The sequence below is a fragment of the Acanthopagrus latus genome, chromosome 20, assembly GCF_904848185.1.
Source record: "Acanthopagrus latus isolate v.2019 chromosome 20, fAcaLat1.1, whole genome shotgun sequence".
NCBI classification, from domain to species: Eukaryota; Metazoa; Chordata; class Actinopteri; order Spariformes; family Sparidae; genus Acanthopagrus; species Acanthopagrus latus.
In genome coordinates, this window is record NC_051058.1 from 22,718,235 (window position 1) to 22,729,189 (window position 10,955).

At 41.9% G+C, this 10,955-nt stretch overlaps 1 long non-coding RNA gene across 1 annotated transcript; it reads left to right on the plus strand.

Moving 5' to 3' along the window:
- Positions 1-676: 676 nt before the first annotated feature.
- On the plus strand, positions 677-10,884 carry LOC119009673. The gene is made up of 4 exons (XR_005071787.1): positions 677-825; positions 2,191-2,283; positions 6,374-6,526; positions 10,657-10,884. It is a non-coding gene; the product is annotated as an uncharacterized LOC119009673 (long non-coding RNA).
- The last annotated feature ends 71 nt before the right edge of the window (positions 10,885-10,955 follow it).

The window sequence follows — 10,955 nt, forward strand, 5'->3', positions numbered from 1 at the left end:
CTGCACTGACCTCCTCATGCCATTGCCATGGATCGTGATTGACTCAGAATCAGAATCAGAACTCCTTTACTGGTCCTGCAAACAGGGATATCCGTATGTCACAGCAGCCTGAGGACAGTTCAGTTTAACAATAAACAATAATACTTGTACCAAATAAACAATATAATAAAAAGGTAAGATTCTTATATACATTATACAAGTGCCCCACTCCTCTCTTTGACATCACCCCCATGAAGTCATCATTCACATTTAATTTCATTAATTTTATGTTAAAAGCACAGAACAAAAATCAACAAAACTTGAGCTGAGGTGTCCTGATAGCCTGAACTGACCTGATTACAATATTAAAGTTATGTAACCTGATTACATTCTGTTAGTATTGGAATAATAACAAATGAAGGTCAGAGGAATTAAATATGAATAAGAAAAGTGGCCTATTTTAATACTATTCACAATAATTTATCTGTGTTCGTTCTATTAGTGTATTTGATTTAGCCTCAGATTGAGTGATTACAGGAAACAGGATGTGGTAATGGACCCAGGGCGGGACACGAACCCCATGCAGAGGTAAACACTGTGGGGAGGTCTGCTCTACTAACTGAGCAAGACCATTCAGTGGATATACCACTCTGATTGGAGAAGCATAAACTACGTCATATAAGTCCCGCCCTAATATTTTCTGACGAATCCAGGTGGTGTGGGGCGGTCTTACTCGTTTCCCGCGTGAAATTAGAGCATTTCCCTCCAAAACTTATGATCCCTATAATAACCACTGAGGAATCTTCACTCTGGTTGGAGCGGCTCTTCTCTGAGGACACGAACACGGTCAGTAAACGATTCTGTATTATTCTGCTTTGTGTGTCCAGTTACCTGCTCAGTACAGGTGTATTCATGTCTGTGTGGGAGGTGTACAGATCAGTTTCTACTTACAGATCTCAGGTAAAAAAGCCCAGATGTTCCTTAATATATCAGCAGGCTCCACTTGGTAACTATCCGGAGCGGGTTAAAATGGAGCCAGCCTGCCTCTCATGTCGGTGAGATTTGTTTTAGCCACAAATGTTTCTGAAATAACTCTGAACAGAAGCTGAAGACGGCTCATTTAACTGTTAAGTGTTGAGGTAAATTCGGCTTGAACATAATCCTCTATTACATCCAATTAAATCCGCACCTTGTGTTTTGTTCAGTGCACCAAACCTCATTGAGATTTTGGGCGTTTTTTCTTTTCGCGTTTATTAAATAAATAATGCACCGTTTATTAAACGTTGATCACTATCCCAAAACAAGTCGGTAGTTTCTGTAAAATCGGCATGAAAGGTTTTTGTTTTGTTTTTTAAATGCATGTATTCTTTAGAACACAATGAAATGTGGTTAGCTAACTTCTGCTGATTAGCTATATTGAGTGGTTATGATCGCAGTTAGCTAGCTGACTTTAAAGTTGTTGGAGATGCACTTAGCAGCGGCTCAGCTGCCTTTATTTACGGTTAAGGACACATGAACCGAGTACTGGCACTATAAAGAGCTTATAAAGAGGTCTGAGTTATTTAATCTTACAGACCGGTTTGCATGTTAGCTAAAGTGCGTCTGTTGGAGAGTGTTAGCATGGCGCCATTATCAGGCTGTGTAATGTTAGCTTGTTAATACTAGCATCATTACAGCCAAATATCGCAGTACAGCACAGTTAGCTAACAGGCTCCATGTGTTGTGTTTGATAATGTCTCAGTATGTTAGTATGTCAGCATCTAGAAGGTCATTTTGAGCAGCTAAAGTAGTTTATACACACAATATGCAGCCTCATTGTAGCTGCACAGAATGTATTCAGTGTGTTTGTCTCAGTTCTGGTTAAATGTGTTATTTAAATCACTGCACTGACTCCTTGCGTGTTAAAATCATATCACTTGGGTTTAAAGTACTGAATGTTCTCAGGACTGAATACATTTGGTTTACCTACAAAAAACATTTTTAAATCAGATTATAGTAGATTTTAAAGTGCAGAGTGATGTGAGACTACTGAAGTCATACACATGATTACAGACTGCTATATCATTTTTTATTATAAAATGATAATCCTGCAAGAAATCCCCTTTTTGCTGGATGTTTCTTTAGTCTGATTACATCCTCTTTTTTTCTGTTATGATCAGAATACACACACAGACCACCATGTTATATTAAGGTATTTCCTCCTCTCTCCAGGTGAACAGTGGGACCTGTCTTCAGCTTCAGGTGGAACAGCTCTGACCTGTATGGTGATCAGAACCAGAGAGGAGACACACCTGGTCCAACCAGGTCAGTGCAATAGAGGTGCCAGAATTAAAGGCAGAAAGTGTGAGATTTGTCAGTTGCTGTTCATTAATACTCTAAGATCAGAGGAGAAAATAAAAACAGTATGTCTGTTTAGAATGCCTGCATGTATTTGATCTCATTTATATAAATGATATAATTTTTTTTTATTTAACATGTATGTCTACACTGTTCAGCCACAATATTAAAACAATTGACAAGTGAAGTGAACATTGATCATCTTGTTACAATCAAATGTTCTGCTGGGAAACTTTGACTTCTGTCATTTCTGTGGATTCTCTTTGACAAACACCAGCCACCCAAACACCGTTCAGACCAACTGCACCCCCTCATGGCAAAGAACCCAACGTGTCAAACTGGTCTCCTCATTGTCCAGATCCCAATCCAGTTGAGCATCTGTTGGATGCATCAGAACCAACTACCATCCATGTTGGGGCCCCCATGGATGGTTCTTGGCTCTGACTGCATCCAGTGGAAGCTCAGTTGGATTGAGATCTGGGGAATCTGGAGGTCATGTTGACACCTTGAGCTCTTTCCCACGTTCCTCGGGTCGTTCCCGAGCAGTTTTTGCAGTATTGCAGGCGTGTTGTCCTGCTGGGGGGGCACTGCCACCAAGGAGTGTTGCTGCCATGAGGGGGTGTACTTGGTCTGCAGCTGTGTTTGGGTGACTGGTGTCTGTCAAAGAGACATCCACATGAATGCTGGGACTCATGGCTTCACAGCCGAACATGACATTGGAACAAAATCATCCATGTTTTTATTTCACCTGTCACTGGTTCTAATGTTGTAGCTCTCATTGTATACATATGTTAAATACTTTATGAGTTACATCAGATAAATCCATTTAGGCGCTGTAACCAGACTAATTTATATTTCCTCTTAGTAAAACAAAACCTTTTTTGAAATACTTCTACTTCCTTTGAACCCTGTGGGTTTTGAGATGGGATTTATACATTTTGAACTGACAGCTTCATTTATGTAGATTAACATTAGCCTTGGCCTGTTGGCTCAGCAAGCCACTAATAAGGGTCGTATTCAGCTGTTCTTGTGGTCTCATTCATGGTCGAGGTGCAATAAACTGAGCTACAAACACCAGCAGAATGACCGGAGACATGTTCATTTCAGGTGGCTTATGTAAAGTTTCTCTTGAGTGGTTGTTAGTTTGTCTACGTCCTTCTGAGTGTGTAAACTATGATGAGCAGAGCCTGGTGTTAACATTGGCGTTCTTATTCATGGTAGAAGTGCAGAGAATTGAGAGCTACAGCATCAGCAGGACTGAGCAGAGGCTTGTTGTTTTGGAGGCCTTGTGGTATAAAGTTAAGTAACAGCAGTCCAGTTGTTAGTGGTCTGCCAGGCAAACTTGGTGTCATCATTGTTAGTTACAGGTTAATTTGACAGGACTTCAACTATCTTCAATGGCAAATGCCCGAGTGCTGTCCATCGGAGCTGTAAGCAGTGTTTTCCATGAATGGCAGTAGTCAGGCCTTTGATCAGTTGCTGGTATTGGTAATAGCGTATCTTACGAGCCCTCGTGCGATCCCGCCAACTTACAGGTCCCTCATGTTCAGACACCTATGGTTGGTAGAAGCGTGCACAAAGTGTGCGTGTTTAGCTTGGGCCTCGGCCTGGCTAGGGACATGCTCAGGGCCACGGTAGAAGCTAGCCTGACGCCACTAAAGCAGCTTGGATCTCTGCCCTCATCTGTCCATGACGATTTCCCTCGCGAGTTCAGTGTGTATGGGCGCGATGCCTTTGCTTGAAGATAATGTTGAACCTCTGTGATAAAACAAATTTAAAAAACAGTTGCAGGAATTCATTTTCTCTGCAAGTTTGTGCAACAGCTTCCTGCATGACAACACCATGCAGAGATCATTACAAAGCTGTTACAGGGCCCTCGGCCTTAATGCCCAGCAGACCACTAATAAGGATCCGATTGTGTTGTGGTGATGTTTTTCTTTTGGAAGCAGTTATTGTGGTCATGTTCATGGTAGACGTGCAGCGATCTGATGGCTAAAACAGCTTAAGCGGTTGTTAGTTTGTCTGTGTCCCTCTGACTGTATTGAAGGTTTGTTTTTAGTTCATGCACATCTCCACTCGAGCGCGTTGATGTGCATTCAGAGTGTACTTGATAAGCTTTGCGATGCCTTTGGAGTTGTTGTCTTGTGAACTGATAGTTACAAACAGCTTGAGCGGTTGTTAGTTTGTCTGCATCCTTCTGATTGTATTAAAGGTTTATTTTCAGTTCTGGTACAGCTCCACTCGAGCGCGCAAATGTGCACTCAGAGAGTGTTTGAAAAGCTTTGTAATGTCTTGGAAGTTGTTGTTTTGCTGGAGAGACATCGTGGTATCAAGTTTTTCAGGCTAACAGTGTTAGATAAACAATGTTTAGCTCAGTAAGCTATGACAGCCAGTTCGCCACCATAGAGTTCTAGGCACAAAAGTTCAGTGACAGCAATCAAGTTGTTATTTGTCTGTCAGGCAAACGTGGTTATCAGGCTTGTGTGAACCGACCAACCAGAGCAGACCGAGGCCCCATCTCAAAACCCACAGGATTCAAGGAGTGTTTTTATAGCGACTAGATAAACACAAAAAAATATATAAAGACTAAATCTTGAAATAACATGTATTTGAAAATACAAGTCTTCTCACTGTTAACAACTCGACTCTCTGAGTCCTGTTAATTGTCCACAAAGTGCATTATTTGACGACCTGAGAATGAGACTCAAAATCAGCTGTCTTTCTACAGAATTGTTTTATGAGTATACCGACATCAGGCAAATTATCAGTTGACCAATAATAATCACTGGCTTTTCTCACATTTCTGCTTTTAATGCTGGATAACTTAATCTATAATAATACATCATGTTTGATCAGCGAATATTTAATATTTATTATATGAATCAGCAAAGTAACTAGTAACTAAATCTGTTAAGACAAAGTGCAGTGAATGTATGAATAACATAGTTAAAAACTCAATTTATGCAAAATATAAAAAGTATTTAACATGTATATCGACACTGTTCAGCCACAATATTAAAACAACTGACAAGTGAAGTGAACATTGATCATCTTGTTACAATCAAATGTTCTGCTGGGAAACTTTGACTTCTGTCATTTCTGTGGATTCTCTTTGACAAACACCAGCCACCCAAACACTGTTCAGACCAACTGCACCCCCTCATGGCAAAGAACCCAACGTGTCAAACTGGTCTCCTAGTTCTGCAGATCCCAATCCAGTTGAGCATCTGTTGGATGCATCAGAACCAACTACCATCCATGTTGGGGCCCCCATGGATGGTTCTTGACTCTGACTGCATCCAGTGGAAGCTCAGTTGGATTGAGATCTGGGGAATCTGGAGGTCAGGTTGACACCTTGAGCTCTTTCCCACGTTCCTCGGGTCGTTACCGAGCAGGCGCGTTGGGGGGGCACTGCCACCAAGGAGTGCTGCTGCCATGAGGGGGTGTACTTGGTCTGCAGCTGTGTTTGGGTGACTGGTGTCTGTCAAAGAGACATCCACATGAATGCTAGGACTCATGGCTTCACAGCCGAACATGACATTGGAACAAAATCATCCATGTTTTTATTTCACCTGTCACTGGTTCTAATGTTGTAGCTCTCAGTGTGTACATGTTTTTTTACAGATACACTCAAAACCTCCCAAAAAGACAAAAAAGTCTTCACAATGACACACAAAATAACTATAAACACAAAAACTCCACATTGATACAAAAAACCTCCTCAATAACACAAAACCTCTGCAAATAACACCAAACCTCCACACACAAAAAACGCCCACAAACACACAAAAACTTCCGCAAACACATAAAACCTCCACAAACGCACAAAATCTCCACAAAAAACCTCCACAAATACACAAAACCACCACAAAAAACCTTCACAAACACACAAAACCACAAAAAAACAAACAAAAAACCTCCACAAACACATAAAACCACAAAAAAACAAACAAAAAACCTCCACAAACACACAAAACCACAAATAAACAAACAACCAAACACAAAACCTTCTCAAAGAGACATCCAACTACCACTGCTTTTCTTTTTCTTCCTGCAGGTGACAGACAAGTGGAAAGGTAGAATCCCCGAGAAGAGCAGTCAGGACCGACAAGAAGAGCTCAATCCTGGAGACGAGCTTCAGCTTCAGGTGGAACAGCTCTGACCTGGATGGTGATCAGACCCGGAGAGGAGACACACCTGGTCCAACCAGGTCAGTGCAACGGAGGTGCCAGAATTAAAGGCAGAAAGTGTGAGATTTGTCAGTTGCTGTTCATTAATACTCTAGGATCAGAGGAGAAAATAAAAACAGTATATCTGTTTAGAATGCCTGCATGTATTTGATCTCATTTATATAAATGATATAATTCTTTTTTATTTAACATGTATGTCTACACTGTTCAGCCACAATATTAACACAACTGACAAGTGAAGTGAGCATTGATCATCTTGTTACAATCAAATGTTCTGCTGGGAAACTTTGACTTCTGTCATTTCTGTGGATTCTCTTTGACAAACACCAGCCACACAAACACTGTTCAGACCAACTGCACCCCCTCATGGCAAAGAACCCAACGTGTCAAACTGGCCTCCTCATTGTCCAGATCCCAATCCAGCTGAGCATCTGTTGGATGCATCAGAACCAACTACCATCCATGTTGGGGCCCCCATGGATTGTTCTTGGCTCTGACTGCATCCAGTGGAAGCTCAGTTGGATTGAGATCTGGGGAATCTGGAGGTCAAGTTGACACCTTGAGCTCTTTCCCACGTTCCTCGGGTCGTTCCCGAGCAGGCGCGTTGTCCTGCTGGGGGGGCACTGCCACCAAGGAGTGCTGCTGCCATGAGGGGGTGTACTTGGTCTGCAGCTGTGTTTGGGTGACTCCTGTCTGTCAAAGAGACATCCACATGAATGCTAGGAGTCATGGCTTCACAGCCGAACATGACATTGGAACAAAATCATCCATGTTTTTATTTCACCTGTCACTGGTTCTAATGTTGTAGCTCTCAGTGTATACATATGTTAAATACTTTATGAGTTATATCAGATAAATCCATTTAGGCACTGTAACCAGACTTATTTATATTTCCTCTTAGTAAAACAAAACCTTTTTTGAAATACTTCTACTTCCTTTGAACCCTGTGGGTTTTGAGATGGGATTTATACATTTTGAACTGACAGCTTCATTTATGTAGATTAACATTAGCCTTGGCCTGTTGGCTCAGCAGGCCACTAATAAGGGTCGTATTCAGCTGTTCTTGTGGTCTCATTCATGGTCGAGGTGCAATAAACTGAGCTACAAACACCAGCAGAATGACCGGAGACATGTTAATTTCTGGTGGCTTATGTAAAGTTTCTCTTGAGTGGTTTATAGTTTGTCTACGTCCTTCTGAGTGTGTAAACTATGATGAGCAGAGCCTGGTGTTAACATTGGCGTTCTTATTCATGGTAGAAGTGCAGAGAATTGAGAGCTACAGCATCAGCAGGACTGAGCAGAGGCTTGTTGTTTTGGAGGCCTTGTGGTATAAAGTTAAGTAACAGCAGTCCAGTTGTTAGTGGTCTGCCAGGCAAACTTGGTGTCATCATTGTTAGTTACAGGTTAATTTGACAGGACTTCAACTATCTTCAATGGCAAATGCCCGAGTGCAGTCCATCGGAGCTGTAAGCAGTGTTTTCCATGAATGGCAGTAGTCAGGCCTTTGATCAGTTGCTGGTATTGGTAATAGCGTATCTTACGAGCCCTCGTGCGATCCCGCCAACTTACAGGTCCCTCATGTTCAGACACCTATGGTTGGTAGAAGCGTGCACACAGTGTGCGTGTTTAGCTTGGGCCTCGGCCTGGCTAGGGACATGCTCAGGGCCACGGTAGAAGCTAGCCTGACGCCACTAAAGCAGCTTGGATCTCTGCCCTCAACTGTCCATGACGATTTCCCTCGCGAGTTCAGTGTGTATGGACGCGATGCCTTTGCTTGAAGATAACGTTGAACCTCTGTGGTAAAACTAAATTAAAGCAACTGCAGGAATTCATTTTCTCTGCAAGTGTGTGCAACAGCATCCTGCATGACAACACCATGCAGAGATCATTACAAAGCTGTTACAGGGCCCTCGGCCTTAATGCCCAGCAGACCACTGATAAAGATCCGATTGTGCCATGGTGACGTTTTTGGTTCAGAAGCAGTTGTTGTGGTCATGTCCATGGCAGTGCAGGGAACTGATAGCTACAAACATCTTGAGCTGTTGTTAGTTTGTCTGCGTCCTTCTGAGTGTATTGAAGGTTTGTTTTCAGTTCTTGTACATCTCCACTCAAGTGTGCAACTGTGCGTTCAGGAAGTGCTTGATTAGCTTTATGAAGCCTTTGAAGTTGTTGTTTTGCTGGAGAAAACATCGTGGTATGAAGCTTTTCAGGCTAACAGTGTTACCTAAACAATGTTGAGCGCAGTAAGCTACAACAACCAGTTCACCGCCGTGGAGTTCTAGGCACAAAAGTTCAGTAACAGCGATCCAGTTGTTGGTGGTCAAGGCAAACCTGGTTCTCATTGTTAGTCACAGGTTAGCTTGACTGGAGTTCAGTTACTCTGCATTGCAGATGTCTTTGTGCTGTCCTGTACGCTGTGGCCACACAGACAGTGGCTCACTGGAACTGGTTACAGCAGATCTTATAAGCAAGTGTGCGTTCAGTCATATTGATGGTAGAAGTGCAGTGAACCACCAGTAGAACTGACCAGAGAGATGTGAATTTGTTGTGTCTTTGGCTTATTTGAACCAACCAACCAGAGCAGACTTAGGCCCCACCTCAAAACACACAGGATTCAAGGAGTGTTTTTACAGCTACTGGATAAACAAAAAAAAAATTGTAATAAATGTATCTTGAAATAAATTGTATATGGAAATACAAGTCTTCTCGCTGTTAACAACTCGACTCTCTGAGTCCTGTTAATAGTCCACAAAGTGCGTTATTTGACGACCTGAGAATGAGACTCAAAATCAGCTGTCTTTCTACAGAATTGTTTTATGAGTATACCGACATCAGGCAAATTATCAGTTGACCAATAATAATCACTGGCTTTTCTCACATTTCTGCTTTTAATGCTGGATAACTTAATCTATAATAATACATCATGTTTGATCAGCGAATATTTAATATTGATTGTATGAATCTGCAAAGTAACTAGTAACTAAATCTGTTAAGACAAAGTGCAGTGAATTTATGAATAACATAGTTAAAAACTCAATTTATGCAAAATATAAAAAGTATTTAACATGTATATCTACACTGTTCAGCCACAACATTAAAACAGCTGACAAGTGAAGTGAACATTGATCATCTTGTTACAATCAAATGTTCTGCTGGGAAACTTTGACTTCTGTCATTTCTGTGGATTCTCTTTGACAAACACCAGCCACACAAACACCGTTCAGACCAACTGCACCCCCTCATGGCAAAGAACCCAACGTGTCAAACTGGTCTCCTAGTTCTCCAGATCCCAATCCAGCTGAGCATCTGTTGGATGCATCAGAACCAACTACCATCCATGTTGGGGCCCCCATGGATGGTTCTTGACTCTGACTGCATCCAGTGGAAGCTCAGTTGGATTGAGATCTGGGGAATCTGGAGGTCAGGTTGACACCTTGAGCTCTTTCCCACGTTCCTCGGGTCGTTCCTGAGGGGGGGGGCACTGCCACCAAGGAGTGCTGCTGCCATGAGGGGGTGTACTTGGTCTGCAGCTGTGTTTGGGTGACTGATGTTTGTCAAAGAGACATCCACATGAATGCTAGGAGTCATGGCTTCACAACCGAACATGACATTGGAACAAAATCATCCATGTTATTTATTTCACCTGTCACTGGTTCTAATGTTGTAGCTCTCAGTGTGTACATGTTTTTTTACAGATACACTCAAAACCTCCCAAAAAGACAAAAAAGTCTTCACAATGACACACAAAATAACTATAAACACAAAAACTCCACAGTGATACAAAAAACCTCTTCAATAACACAAAACCTCTGGAAATAACACCAAACCTCCACACACAAAAAACGCCCACAAACACACAAAAACTTCCGCAAACACATAAAACCTCCACAAACGCACAAAATCTCCACAAAAAACCTCCACAAATACACAAAACCACCACAAAAAACCTTCACAAACACACAAAACCACAAAAAAACAAACAAAAAACCTTCACAAACACACAAAACCACAAAAAAAACAAACAAAAAACCTCCACAAACACATAAAACCACAAAAAAACAAACAAAAAACCTCTACAAACAAACAACCAAACACAAAACCTTCTCAAAGAGACATCCAACTACCACTGCTTTTCTTTTTCTTCCTGCAGGTGACAGACAAGTCGAAAGGTAGAATCCCCGAGAAGAGCAGTCAGGACCGACAAGAAGAGCTCAATCCTGGAGACGAGCCAGCAGGAAAACTCAGGTATCTGAGTGTCTGTCTTCTGTTGACAGCTCCTTCAGATCGTACAGTTGTTGTTGACTACGGTTTCACCTGCTCAGACAGTTCTGCTGTCTCTATTGGCTATTTACATAATAAACCCTTTTTTTGAATTACACTCTGTTGTGGTTTTAATCCTGCTCATCCCTGTTGAGTCTTTTGATGGAGTCCAACATCTCCTCTGGGTGG